Source organism: Oncorhynchus mykiss, chromosome 30 (genome assembly GCF_057628025.1).
Source record: "Oncorhynchus mykiss isolate SJ-2025 chromosome 30, ASM5762802v1, whole genome shotgun sequence".
Lineage (NCBI taxonomy): Eukaryota > Metazoa > Chordata > Actinopteri > Salmoniformes > Salmonidae > Oncorhynchus > Oncorhynchus mykiss.
In genome coordinates this window covers 33,988,627-34,004,541 of record NC_143051.1, presented here as the reverse complement: position 1 = coordinate 34,004,541, position 15,915 = coordinate 33,988,627, and positions in this window count along the sequence as shown.

Sequence of the window (15,915 nt, the reverse complement as noted above, 5' to 3'; positions counted from 1 at the left end):
CAGATCCCTCAAGATCGGGGTGGGCCTAAAGATCGGAATGAATGGGAACTTTGGGGGTGTGCTACTGCAGTAATTCCGGTATTACAGCGTTATATAGATTCAGAAGTACTCGCAGCAAGATTTGTCTGAGTTCAAGAGGTCTTTGGTGCCTCGATACGAACATTACCACTCGATGAATTAACACAAGCGTTGTTGCTTGAGAATGCCAATTCACGGCAAGCAATGCCAACGCCATTTAACAAACAAACCTTGAACCTTGATGCACACTCAGCTATGTCCCAACATTGATATTCTAGATAGCTCCCATGCAATGATTACTTTATAGGTTGTATTAGACTCTATGTGTGGAGAAACCTTGTGCAAGCACGTCTATTCTATGCAATGCAATCTCTGGTATTAACGAGACAATGCACCTTGATCTCCTCGTCAAGAGGGATTACAGGTGAAAACCTAAACGATCAGGTTCCATGCCAGGGCGATCTACCAATCACCCTGCCTTGTGGCATGTGTCATGGGGTCAGAAATAGTTAAGGGTTGAGGTGATTGTTGGTTTTAAACACCCGTGTTGGATTCACCCCTTCACCAGTCAAAAAGGCCTTGATTTGTAATTCACTGATATTACAGTTTATCCACCACTACCTGGCTACCAACAAGGGGCTGTGGACCATGATATTCCAATAAATATGTGATAAAGTTGCGTGCAACTATTTTCATGACAGGGGAAGTGGCACTCATTGACAAATGTAATATCTTTGAATAACCTCTGCATAAAAGACAGATTGGCTTCTTTATCATTTCTTGTGATGCATACAAATCGATAAAAGTGTCAACAGGCATGAAACCCTTGCACCATGTCCGTCCCCCCCCCCCCCCCCCCCCCCTAACTGCACAGTATACATCTCGTAACATTACTATATAATATGTTGTCTGAATATTTGGGAACGAGTTGATACCTTACAGGCCTGTGTAAATGTGTGCATGTGCTTTATTTAGCTTGGAGTTTCCACGTGTGACGGCGATTATTCTATTCGTTCCATTGTACCAGGCAAAATCAATCGAACGCAGGTAAAGTATTTGACAAGTTAAGTATTTGGTATTTGATCCAAGTCTTTATAATACATTTTAAAACATTAGAACACCTTATAACACAGATTGATGTTCTGTGTTGATTTTATTCTACAGTCAGCACTGAAAAGGTCTGCATAGGGTGAAGTGCAAGGGTGAAGCCAACTGATGCTTTCCAGTAACATTGTTAGCTACTATGGTTCTGTGAAACCTAGCCATCTTCTCATTCCTCTTTTTCTCAGAATTAGTGCAAGGCTGTAAGTTAAGCTCAATCAGGCCCTGTAGGACACTTAGTATTACCCCCCCCCCTCTCTCTGTCTGTCTCTCTCTCTCTCTCTCTCTCTCTATTTCTCTCTCCCTCTCGCTCATTCTATCCCTTTGCTCTCTCTCCCTCTGCACTCTTTCACTTCTCTCCCTCTCCTCCCTCTCTGTTGAACAATGGAAGTGTTAATGATTTTATCCTCCAAAAAATTCAGAGAACCACTTACAGAGCCCGTATACCTGTATTTTGGTTACAGGATCTGTGAAAATGCAGGAATCACGAGATAAATGTAAATGAGTGGGATTTAGTTCTTTGTATGAAAGGGGTATATGTCTGTGTGCCTCTTTCTCAGTCTGCATGTCTCTCTCCGACTCCCTCCCTCCCCTGCTGTAATCCTAGCTAACACCTAACCAACTATGACAGAAATGGGCTAGCGAACTTCCTCTGTTAGTAACACGTTCAGGAGGTAGATAGGAAGTTAGAGTACAGCACACAAACCCCTGTCACCTTTGACACCGGACCCACTGAGAACATGGTCACATGACGGGCAGTGTAAGAGATTATTGTGGATGTATCTAATGTATCGCCGGGCTCGGCATACAATGGCTATAACACCATGACCAAGCGAATTAGCCTTTTGTATAATTGGCTAATTCTGGCACATGTACAACATTGTTGATTCATGTGCATTGTATCTATCAGACACATTGAATAAAGTAAAGTTTAAAATCCTGAAAGAATAGTTAGCCTAGCATTTCTTTTGCCCATGCACCCTAAATGGACATGATTTAACTTTAAACATTCTAAATCAGATTGAGCACATCATGATTTTCTTGTGTGCATTGTCTACAGTTGGTATGTGGTGTATGTTCATATATCGTGTGTGGTAGGTAACACTTTACTCCAACTGTCTGTCTTAAGCTATCATGACTATTGAGAGGCTGGTGGGAGGAGCTATAGGAGGACGGGCTCATTGTAAAGACTGGAATGGAATTAATGGAATGGTATCAAACACATAAAACATACGGAAACTACATTTGACCCCGTTCCTTTAATGCCATTCCAATCCTCTATCCTGCTACATCCTCCATCCTCCTACAATCTAACCCAGTATCCCTCCCCATTTCATGACACCTTCCTCCTGGTTGGCTACTGCCCTTTCAAGTACTGCTACTGAGGCAATTTCCCATTTATCTGGGTGAAAGCTGACAAAGTAGACAACCAGGCTGATGTAGCTTGGTCCAATACTGCCATGGTCCATGTTTTCAGGGCAGCACTTAAATGCAGAGCAGTCCAACATTGAGTATTCAGCACAAACATTTACTAGTATTAAATCTATTATTGTTGTAAAATATTTGAAATGCTCCAATTGTCACCTTTTTTTTGGTGTCACGTGTTCCAGATCAACTGAATGTGTCAAATAGAGTGAAAATGATACTTAACACGAGGTTTAGAATGGAGGAACATGCATGGTGGACATAGTAAATGACTAGACCTGTTTCCATGGAAGACATAACTTTCACCATTTTCCTAACTGGTTATTTATTTACCTTGGCGGGCCCGACTGACACCTGTTATGCCCTTTTTCCTGAATAACCTGAGAAAGACAAGGTTGTGAGTGCAGGTTTGATTCTCTACCAGGGGTGTCAAACTCATTACATGGAGTGCCTAGTGTCTACTGGTTTTGGGGTTTTCCCTTTCAATTAAGCCCTAGACAACCAGGTGAGGGGAGTTCCTTACTAATTAGTGACCTTAATTAATCAATCAAGTACAAGGGAGGAGCGAGAAAACCCGCAGACCCCCTCTGTGGAACGAGTTTGACACTTGCTGTAAGCCTATCAAGCGTAAGGGATGTCTTGGGAAGTAGCTAGGATCAGAAAGCCACATTTGGCTCGTGGCCGAAAATAGAAAGAGGGCGGGCAGAAGGGATCTCATGCATGACTCTGTATTGGCTACCATGCATGTACTGCTACATGGGAGGAGGCATAGTACTGAAGGTAGCTATTATGTTGGTATAATAGTGATCAGTATACTGTGTACACTGTGTGTTACAGTGCTAGACTAACTATATCTGTTTCGTGAGGACTTGTAAATGTGTATTACAGGGACTGGAGCAGTTCTGTGTGTTACCTTTTGGTCTTTATAATGGGCCATTTCATACCTGTGACTGACAATACTTCAAAAGATCCTGAATAACGATCCAAATACCTGTCATTTGGTGTCATATTAACATTAATAATGTATAAGGGATGGAATAGAATCATGCTTAAAGGGGCAGTGCAGCTAAAAATGTGAATTTCCAGTTTTTTTATGACCCACTTTAAATTACATTCAGCTTATAAAGGCTTCATAAAGACTTCATAATGCCTTCATAAGCACTAAATACATGTGTTAGAGTATCTATAACCATATGTATTGCTTTATAAAGGGTTACTAAATGTGGCATAACAGTGTGACAATCAACAATGTCAAATGTGACATAAAGGGTGACATGTTGTGCTGAAGGTCGGCATACGCTCTAAAGTGAAGTCATGTTAGTCACACTATATCTCGTTCCCAGACACTTCCGCCCAAATGTGCGGAAGGTCTGGTGGACCAACGAATCAATCTTGGCCTTCATTAGTTAGTCAGGTTTCAAATCCACATTTTAAGAAGAGAAATAGTGGAAATGGGCTGGGTTTAGCCATAATTATGACTTTGTGGCTCTGTTAACTGGTGATGACCAGGGGGAATATTATTGCTAGCAAAGGACATAGCCTGATGACAAATATTTTACTCAGTAAGGTCACGCCAATAGATTTATATCGTCACTCCCACTAAGGCCAACTTTGAATGGTTGATATCCCAGGCTTGTACAGTATGTGCTGTGTGCACAAAAGCCCGGGGAGAGGCGACATTACACCAAGAGACACTTATCTTGATGAAAGCCCCGGACATAAGGAAATTGAAAGTGTCTTTCTTCTGGAACCAAGTTACATGTTCCTCAGTATACAAATATGCATGCAACAATACGATGAGCCATTCCGCACGGTGCTGGATCAGGTCTTTGACACATGTTGGGGATGAATCAGAATTAGTTAGGTAACACTGATAAATAAGATGTTTTATTTTCATAATAATGCTTATGTGAGATATTTGTCATCAGAATGTCTTCTTTTGGATAATACTGTTGGCAGTTGCATTTTCCTCGTTCTTCTCTAGGGAAAAGTCACTTGGGGCCCAAAGAGGGGAGAGGTCAGGCTTGTCTTTTATCTGTCTGGTAATATGCAGAATATCAGAAAGGGAGAAGTCCGAATTGAACAGTGTCTTCCAATGTATCTGTTAAACCATGTGAAGGGCTCCACAATGTCTGTGTGCCAGTCACTCCCCTCTGTGAGTTTATCCAGGAGGAGATGTATTTGAGATGGGAGTATCTAGAATTGACGATTGATATATGCCATTGGATGAGGTAATGTTTTGGTACTAAGAAGTACCAGGAACAAGATTACAATCTCGGTTTAGGAGACCAAACTGAACAATAATGTATAGCTAATGCTATCTGACTATGGGATACTCCTCTTTCAAGTAAAAGGCACTTTGTGAAGTTCCTAAGATCTGTGGTTCATCATTGTGAGTTGAGAGGGGTGGATCTTTGCTATAAAAGATCTCAGTTGCCATTTTGTAAGCACTCTCAGAGAATTCATTTCTAGACACTGAATTGATCTGAGAGTCACAGGGCTATGGTGAAGCTCAGATGAAGTTTATGTATAACTCTGACTGGTGTGTGGTTTGTAACTCTCCTTATTTAGTAATACAGGAAATTTCCACGACACACATTCACCCGCTCCCCCGCTGAAAGATCAGCCACAACATGTTGACACCATTGTAACAGGTTGCAATCAAGCCCTGGTCCCCAGCATGGGAACAGAAGAGAAATACCTGGTGCGGTAGTCTGAGGTTGGTCTAGTCCAAATCATCTTGGCTCTGAAACATACACAAACACAAGCTTTGCAGGTCCATCAACCCATTTAAGTACCTCTCACATCCTACAGTAAACTGTGGATTATAACCTATTCATTGACACTTTATGTAGTGTCCTGTAATATTTCGTTTGAAGTGAGACACCTTCGGTCACTCATAACACATTCATAAAGACTATATATCGCATCACGCTGTACTTACTTTAAAGTCAGACCCTTTTGGTAATTTATAACACATACATAAATGCTTTTGTATCATATGACTCTGTACTTACTATAAAGTCAGACATACAGTGCATTCGGAAAGTATTCAGACCCCTCTACTTTTTCCACATTGTGTTACGTTACAGCCTTATTCTGAAGTGGATTAACTTGTTTTCCTCCCTCATCAATACACCATAATGACGAAGCAAAAACAGGTTTTTAGATTATTTTTTTTTACAAATGTATATAAAAATGGAAATATCACATTTACATAAATATTCAGATCCTTTACTCAGTACTTTGTTGAAGCACCTTTGGCAGCAATTACAGCCTCAAGTGTTCTTGGGTATGACGCTACACGCTTGGCACACCTGTATTTGGAGAGTTTCTCCCGTTCTTCTCTGCAGATCCTCTCAAGCTCTGTCAGGTTGGATGGGGAGAGTCACTGCACAGCTATTGTCAGGTCTCTCCAGAGATGTTCGGTCGGGTTCAAGTCCGGGCTCTGGCTGGGCCACTCAAGGGCATTCAGAGACTTGTCCCGAAGCCACTACTGCGTTGTCTTGGTGGTGTGCTTAGGGTTGTTGTCCTGTTGGAAGGTGAACCTTCGCCCCAGTCTGAGGTTCAGAACGCTCTGGAGCAGGTTTTCATCAAGGATCTCTCTGTACTTTGCTTTGTCAATCTTTCCCTCGATCCTGACTAGTCTCCCAGTCCTTGCCACTGAAAAACATCCCCACAGCATGATAATGCCATCACAATGCTTCACCGTAGGTATGGTGTCAGGTTTCCTTCACACGTGACGCTTGGCATTCAGGCCAAATAGTTCTATCTTGGCTTCATCAGACCAGAGAATCTTGTGTCTCATGGTCTGAGAGTTTTTTGGCAAACTCCAAGCAGGCTGTCATGTGCCTTTTACTGAGGAGTGGCTTCCGTGTGGCCGCTCTACCATAACGGCCTCTACCATAACCTTCTGGAAGGTTCTCCCATCTCCACAGAGGAACTCTGGAGCTCTGTCAGAGTGACCATCGGGTTCTTGGGCACCTCTCTGTCCAAGGCCCTTCTCCCCTGATTGCTCAGTTTGGCCTGGCGGCCAGCTCTAGGAAGGGTTTTGGTGGTTCCAAACTTTTTCCATTTAATAATGGGCACAGCTCCCAGCTGTGCCCTGGACACCATTTGTGAATTGATCGCCCCCCATCTAGCTTCAGAGTTTGATCTGTTAGGTGACCTAAACTGGGATATGCTTAACACCCCGGCAGTCCTACAATCTAAGCTAGATGCCCTCAATCTCACTCAAATCATCAAGGAACCCACCAGGTACAACCCTAACTCTGTAAACAAGGGCACCCTCATTGACGTCATCCTGACCAACTGGCCCTCCAAATACACCTCCGCTGTCTTCAACCAGGATCTCAGCGATCACTGCCTCATTGCCTGTATCCGCTATGGAGCCGCAGTCAAACGACCACCCCTCATCACTGTCAAACGCTCCCTAAAACACTTCTGTGAGCAGGCCTTTCTAATCGACCTGGCCCGGGTATCCTGGAAGGACATTGACCTCATCCCGTCAGTTGAGGATGCCTGGTCTTTCTTTAAAAGTAACTTCCTCACCATTTTAGATAAGCATGCTCCGTTCAAAAAATGCAGAACTAAGAACAGATATAGCCCCTGGTTCACTCCAGACCTGACTGCCCTCGACCAGCACAAAAACATCCTGTGGCGGACTGCACTAACATCGAACAGTCCCCGCGATATGCAACTGTTCAGGGAAGTCAGGAACCAATACACACAGTCAGTCAGGAAAGCTAAAGCCAACTTCTTCAGGCAGAAGTTTGCATCCTGTAGCTCCAACTCCAAAAAGTTCTGGGACACTGTGAAGTCCATGGAGAACAAGAGCACCTCCTCCCAGCTGCCCACTGCACTGAGGCTAGGTAACACGGTCACCACCGATAAATCCATGATTATCGAAAACTTCAACAAGCATTTCTCAACGGCTGGCCATGCCTTCCGCCTGGCTACTCCAACCTCGTCCAACAGCTCCCCCCCCCCGCAGCTACTCGCCCAAGCCTCTCCAGGTTCTCCTTTACCCAAATCCAGATAGCAGATGTTCTGAAAGAGCTGCAAAACCTGGACCCGTACAAATCAGCTGGGCTTGACAATCTGGACCCTCTATTCCTGAAACTATCCGCCGCCATTGTCGCAACCCCTATTACCAGCCTGTTCAACCTCTCTTTCATATCGTCTGAGATCCCCAAGGATTGGAAAGCTGCCGCAGTCATCCCCCTCTTCAAAGGGGGCGACACCCTGGACCCAAACTGTTACAGACCAATATCCATCCTGCCCTGCCTATCTAAGGTCTTCGAAAGCCAAGTCAACAAACAGATCACTGACCATCTTGAATCCCACCGTACCTTCTCCGCTGTGCAATCTGGTTTCCGAGCCGGTCACGGGTGTACCTCAGCCACGCTCAAGGTACTAAACGATATCATAACCGCCATCGATAAAAGACAGTACTGTGCAGCCGTCTTCATAGACCTTGCCAAGGCTTTCGACTCTGTCAATCACCGTATTCTTATCGGCAGACTCAGTAGCCTCGGTTTTTCGGATGACTGCCTTGCCTGGTTCACCAATTACTTTGCAGACAGAGTTCAGTGTGTCAAATCGGAGGGCATGCTGTCCGGTCCTCTGGCAGTCTCTATGGGGGTGCCACAGGGTTCAATTCTCGGGCCGACTCTTTTCTCTGTATATATCAATGATGTTTCTCATGCTGCGGGCGATTCCCTGATCCACCTCTACGCAGACGACACCATTCTATATACTTCCGGCCCGTCCTTGGACACTGTGCTATCTAACCTCCAAACGAGCTTCAATGCCATACAGCACTCCTTCCGTGGCCTCCAACTGCTCTTAAACGCTAGTAAAACCAAATGCATGCTTTTCAACCGTTCGCTGCCTGCACCCGCACGCCTGACCAGCATCACCACCCTGGATGGTTCCGACCTTGAATATGTGGACATCTATAAGTACCTAGGTGTCTGGCTAGACTCTAAACTCTCCTTCCAGACCCATATCAAACATCTCCAATCGAAAATCAAATCAAGAGTCGGCTTTCTATTCCGCAACAAAGCCTCCTTCACTCACGCCGCCAAACTTACCCTAGTAAAACTGACTATCCTACCGATCCTCGACTTCGGCGATGTCATCTACAAAATTGCTTCCAACACTCTACTCAGCAAACTGGATGCAGTTTATCACAGTGCCATCCGTTTTGTCACTAAAGCACCTTATACCACCCACCACTGCGACTTGTATGCTCTAGTCGGCTGGCCCTCGCTACATATTCGTCGCCAGACCCACTGGCTCCAGGTCATCTACAAGTCCATGCTAGGTAAAGCTCCGCCTTATCTCAGTTCACTGGTTACGATGGCAACACCCATCCGTAGCACGCGCTCCAGCAGGTGTATCTCACTGATCATCCCTAAAGCCAACACCTCATTTGGCCGCCTTTCGTTCCAGTTTTCTGCTGCCTGTGATTGGAACGAATTGCAAAAATCGCTGAAGTTGGAGACTTTTATCTCCCTCACCAACTTCAAACATCTGCTATCTGAGCAGCTAACCGATCGCTGCAGCTGTACATAGTCTATTGGTAAATAGCCCACCCATTTTCACCTACCTCATCCCCATACTGTTTTTATTTATTTATTTTTCTGCTCTTTTGCACACCAATATCTCTATCTCTACCTTTACATAACCATCTGATCATTTATCACGCCAGTGTTAATCTGCATAATTGTAATTATTTGCCTACCTTCTCATGCCTTTTGCACACAATGTATATATAGACTCCCCTTTTTTCTACTGTGTTATTGACTTGTTAATTGTTTACTCCATGTGTAACTCTGTGTTGTCTGTTCACACTGCTATGCCTTATCTTGGCCAGGTCGCAGTTGCAAATGAGAACTTGTTCTCAACTAGCCTACCTGGTTAAATAAAGGTGAAATAAAAAATAAATAAAAAATAAAAATAAAAAAATGATGGAGGCCACTGTGTTCTTGGGGTCCTTCAATGCTGCAGACATTTTTTGGTACCCTTCCCCAGATCTGTGCCTCGACACAATCATGTCTCGGACCTCTACGGATAATTCCTTTGTCCAAACTGTGAGGTCAAAATAACACTCTGAAATTGTGAAAATTGTGATAATCCCCTTTTTGTGTAAAAGCTGTTTGAAAAAGAATGCATAGACTTTTTGGCCCAGATCATGACATCATAATCTGCTCCACTAAAATCATTGACAACTGCGTGGTGATTTCAAGAGATTGTTGAATAAATTTTAAATAAACGCAAAAAAAGATAATTCGTAAAAATCCAAATAATTTCACAGATCTTCATTGTAAAGGGTTTAAACACTGTTTCCCATGCTTGTTCAATGAACCATAATCAATTAATGAACATGCACCTGTGGAACAGTCGTTAAGACATTAACAGCTTACAGATGGTAGGCAATTAAGGTCACAGTTATGAAAACCTAGGACACTAAAGAGGCCTTTCTTCTGACTCTGACAAACATGAAAAGTAAGATGCCCAGGGTCCCTGCTCATCTACGTGAACGTGACTTAGGCATGCTGCAAGCAGGCTTGAGGACTGCAGATGTGGTCAGGGCTATACATTGCAATGTCCGTACTGTGAGACGCCTAAGACAGCGCTACAGGGAGACAGGACGGACTGCTGATCATCCTCGCAGTGGCAGACCACGTGTTACAACACCTGCACAGGATCGGTATATCCGAACATCACACCTGCAGGACAGGTACAGGATGGCAACAACAACTGCCCGAGTTACACCAGGAACGCACAATCCCTACATCAGTGCTCAGACTGTCCGCAATAGGCTGAGAGAGGCTGGACTGAGGGCTTTTAGGCCTGTTGTAAGGCAGGTCCTCACCAGACATCACCGGCAACACTGTTGCCTGTGGGCACAAACCCACCATCACTGGACCAGACAGGACTGTCAAAAGTGCTCTTCACTGACGAGTCGCGGTTTTGTCTCACCAGGGGTGATAGTCGGATTCATGTTTATCGTTGAAGGAATGAGCGTTCGATTTGGAGGTGGAGGGTCCATCATGGTCTGGGGCGGTGTGTCACAGCATCATCGGACTGAGCTTGTTGTCATTGCAGGCAATCTCAATGCTGTGCGTTATAGAGAAGATATCCTCCTTCCTCATGTGGTACCCTTACTGCTCATTCTGTGCGTGATTTCCTGCAAGACAGGAATGTTAGTGTTCTGCCATGGTCAGCGAAGAGCCCGGATCTCAATCCCATTGAGCACATCTGGGACCTGTTGGATCGGAGGGTGAGGGCTAGGGCCATTCCCACCATAAATGTCCGGGAACTTGCAGATGCCTTGGTGGAAGAGTGGGGTAACATCTTACAGCAAGAACTGGCAAATCTGGTGAAGTTCATGAGGACATGCACTGCAGTACTTAATGCAGCTGGTGGCCACACCAGATACTGACTGTTACTTTTGATTTTGATCCCCCCTTTGTTCAGGGACACATTTTTCAATTTCTGTTAGTCACATGTCTGTGGAACGTGTTCCGTTTATGTCTCAGTTTTGAATCTTGTAATGTTCATACAAATATTTACACATGTTACGTTTGCTCAAAATAAACGCAGTTGACAGTGAGAGGACGTTTCTTTTTTAGAGCTGAGTTTATTTTGTTGTAATATCATCACCTCTTGAAGAGCATAGTCAGAACTACAAATGTACTGCATGCCTTTCATGATCAGTAAACATCACTTGATCATGTAATTTCAGATACGTTAGTGTAGCCTCACGACATCACTCAATATTGGCCACCAGTAATTGGATATTTGAGTGATATAAAGTAAGTGAACTATACCTGACAAGTGTGAGGGATTTATGTTAATTTTCAATTCCCATTTTTGTGGGCTCTGCCTGTCAAGCAGCAGATGGGCGCATTTGCCGATGTCTTAGCTGATAATGTTTACTTTTCAAGCTACCGGTAGAAACCTTGTACAGTTGGCTAAATATAGTGGTAATGTACTTTTTTCTCCAACCAACGTAGGCCTACCTAGCGAAGTTAGCTAACAGTATCTTCTTTTCAACATTGTTTTTAAGAGTTTTTAATCACGATTGCTGCAGACAGGCTTATAGACAATGGTCTACATTGATTGATTTGCTAGCTAGCTAATAAGAGATTACGTAATGACTAGCTAGTCTCCTGAAAGCTAACTTTCAGAGGATAAATTAGATGGCTATATCCAAATATTGTTTGATTTGCTTGCCATCTGTAGTGGTTGTTTTTTTTAGCTAGCTACATTATCAAGTTTTATTGATAACGACCTATTCTGACCAATAGTAATCTTTTACTTGCGTATGTATCCTCCTACTTTGAAGAGGTAAGCGGGTAGGCTCTTGAGTGTAGACGAACCTTTTCGCTAATCATATATTTGGAGTTGTATTCATGAAATAAACACACAGTGATTTATTACACATATAGGGATGATTTAAAAATGTAATAAAAAATACTGTATGTGTGCTTTAATTAGTCCAAGAAAGGTGTATTTGGCTGTTGCAGTACACATCCTACTGTCACACCACACACACACAGGCTGGATTGGAGCAGAACAGGGACAGAAGCAGAGTTACTGGCGCAGATTGACATATACTGAACTTTGAATGAACCTGCAATTTAGCTCATGTATTGCTAGGTTACGGGAAAAGTGAGACAAAGTAATGATGACAGCGTTATGTAGTAGGCTTAGTTGAGCATTATGTCTGCCGTGTTGAATTTACAGTGGCAATACACACTTTGTCTATCAGTCCAACACTTTGCAATGTGATTTGAGCAAAAACTTTCACAGCATTTGGAAATTGTCTTATTTGTTCCACATCAATGTTTTTAATCGTAACAGCAAAGTAATTCCGTTTTTGAAGAACCTGTAATAATGCTGAAAGACGAATAAACTAAACTCAACGATGCTTCAAAATCTTGCTAGATTTTCATAAATATATAGTCCTGGTCCTGCACAGTATTCAAATAGCATAACATCACACATCTAAATAGGCGAGGCAATGATTTAGCAAACAAGTTACTTATACTGTAGGTCTACTGTAGGCATATATGTCATTATTTCCTTTGGTGATTGACAGTCCCAAACACCTATCATTACTGCCGCCTAGAGATTGACACTGGAACAGGATATATATAGCTGTGCTGGTCTAGGCAGATTACCTAGAACCACATGACCCTTTCCTGATACTAACCGTAACCACTAGAAGTAAAAGTGTTTGTAGAACATCATTTATAATAGTAAATAGGTTAATGACTATTTTCCCATTTGAATCATTTTTATTTACAAAATCAACAGATTCAGAATAAAATGTATTTGCATTGTTATACATCAGTTGATAATCTGTTTCAGGAATAACATCTCTTTTAATAAATCTTTTTTTCTTCTTCAGGTAAATCTAAATGACATGACTATTGATTGACAGATAGTGCTTTAGAAGGATTATTGAACTTTGGCGACCACTTCGATGACACAACAGTAACTAACATGTTCCTTGAGAACATTTTGAATTGAAAAAGCAAAATACAGTAGACTAGTAAAGTAGAGCGCTTCACGATGTAGCCACAGTCTTTGTCAATGTGGTTGTTGGGCTCACCCTCCTCCCAAAAGCTACACAGGGAGAAACATGGTTTCCTTAGAAAACGCCACAAAGTCAACCAAACATATCTTGGTATAATGCACAGTACATAATATAAATAAAACATATATAATATATTGTTTTACTAGAATAGCTGTTGGCCAATGGTGTGCACTAATGAACTGTGTTATCTACAGTGCCTCTACAGGTCTCTCTTGAAAAATATATATATATATATATATTTTTAATCTCAGCGAGACAAACCTGTATAAATAAAGGTTTATTTATTCAGCACCCACAAGGGAACCACACCTGCGAAGCCCATTATGCACCTGCATACGGTAAGTCTGAATACCAACTACTGAGAAGTGGTAGGAAAGGCGTGCATAGGAAAGGAGTACCTTTCCTAAGTCTGAGTCGGGGCCATAGAGAACAGGCTACTCTGACAAATGGTGTTTGTTTAATAAAGTTAGTTTAAAGTTGAATCAGTGTCTCTGAGATCACATAACGATACAAAACAGGTATGCTACGGTTTGTTAACACCATCTGCTCTAGAATTCGCGCACTGTACATCATTTGAAACAACACTGTACATCATTTGAAACAACACTGTACATAATTTGAAACAACACTGTACATAATTTGAAACAACACTGTACATAACAAAGAAGATCGAAATGCATATTCCCATGGAACTGATCGTGATCAAATGGTTGGCATGCAGATGCTGCATGGACGTTTCACCGGTAAAACCTGAAGAATTATCATCATTCACGATTGGACAGTGAGAAATGTGAAGGGAGAGGTGACCACAAAAATGTGTGCTTAAAGTAGAGGTAAAGAAACACATGCACTGAAGGTGATACGGATCTTTCCAGGGGGTCCAGGGGGGCAGGGCAGGTGTGGGGCAGGGGCGGAACGGGGCGGTGACCTACGGATCCAGAGCCACAGGCCTCTCTTTACCTGGGCTATAGATAGTTACATGGACCCATAGAAATAGAATGACTAGAATGGTCATTGCCATTCAAGTCAATGGATGGACCGGTGGCCATATTGTGTGTACCCATAGGTTTAAAACAGGAAGTAATTTTATTTCTATGGTCTGATCAGTAGTTTGTCATAGCCTACTTATCCTGAATGGAAATCCATTGGGGTACACATTTTTGTAATTTTTTTTATTGCGTACACAAAGCAAAGTCACACATTTCACAAGCTGCTTTTAACAAGTTAAAGATTTGTCACAGAGTAACCCAAAGTACAATATAGAGGTCCATTTACAGCATTTTAGTAATCTTCATAACGTACTAAACACATTATATGTCATCTATTATTATAGTCCACCGAAAATGTTAAAGGATGGAAAAACAAATAGGAATATCACACGTCTGACATATTAAAAAACGCAGTCAAATATATCATAATGTAATTGCATGTCAGATACAGTTGGAAAATATATGTAGAAATATAATATATATATGCCATTTAGCAGACACCTTCATCCAAAACAACTTAGTCATGCGTGCATAAATTTTATGTACGGGTGGTCGCAGGAATCAAACCCACTATCCTAGCGTTGCAAGAGCCATTCTCTACCAAATGAGCTACAGAGGAACGCGTAATAAAAACATTAAAAGTAAATAGAGTTTAATACTAATTTGTTAAATATTATAGCCTACTACATTATGGGCCAGTTTCACAGACCCAGTTTAAATAAATCCAGGTGAATCGAGGCTTAATTCTGGTTTGTAAAACAATTGAATCATTTGAATCTTAAATTGAATCTTAAATTGAATTTTAAATTGAAACAATTGAATCTTGAATCATTTAGGCTATGTCTATGAAGCCAAATTATTATTAGCATTGATTACATCTATGTATCAATATAGTCCCGGGGTAGATATAGTTCCGGGGTAGATATAGTCCCGGGGTAGATATAGTCCCTGGGTAGATATAGTCCCGGGGTAGATATAGTCCCTGGGTAGATATAGTCCCGGGGTAGATATAGTCCCGGGGTAGATATATAGTCCCGGGGTAGATATATAGTCCCGGGGTAGATATAGTCCCTGGGTAGATATAGTCCCGGGGTAGATATAGTCCCTGGGTAGATATAGTCCCGGGGTAGATATAGTCACGGGGTAGATATAGTCCCGGGGTAGATATAGTCCCAGGGTAGATATAGTCCCGGGGTAGATATAGTCCCTGGGTAGATATAGTCCCGGGGTAGATATAGTCCCGGGGTAGATATAGTCCCGGGGTAGATATAGTCCCGGGGTAGATATAGTCCCGGGGTAGATATAGTCCCAGGGTAGATATAGTCCCGGGGTAGACTAGAACTCAACACAGCATAACACGTTTAAATAAAACAAAGCAATGCCATTGATGGATTCATCCACACAACTTCGCCAACCTTACATCCTGTTGAGCTTTATGCCAAACATCAGCTGCCCTCTGTCGGAAAACAGACTGACCAATTCCCAGGTTTACAGTGGTGCCAAACATGTACAGAGAGATGACCGTGTAGAAGATATTTCCATTGTTGTCAAAATCTGTAGAGACAAAATCTTTGAAGATGTAAAAGATGAGCCACAGAAAGCAAATGATGTAGAGAATCCCCTGCAGGATCCCAGTGATGGTGACCCTCATCTGACTGTGCAGACGGGGCGCGGAGAAGGGGCTGCCGCTCTCTTTCATGCTCTCCATGTGTCTGTGCAGGTAGCGCACAGTGGCACAGCTCGACCAAACTACCACACAGAGTCCAA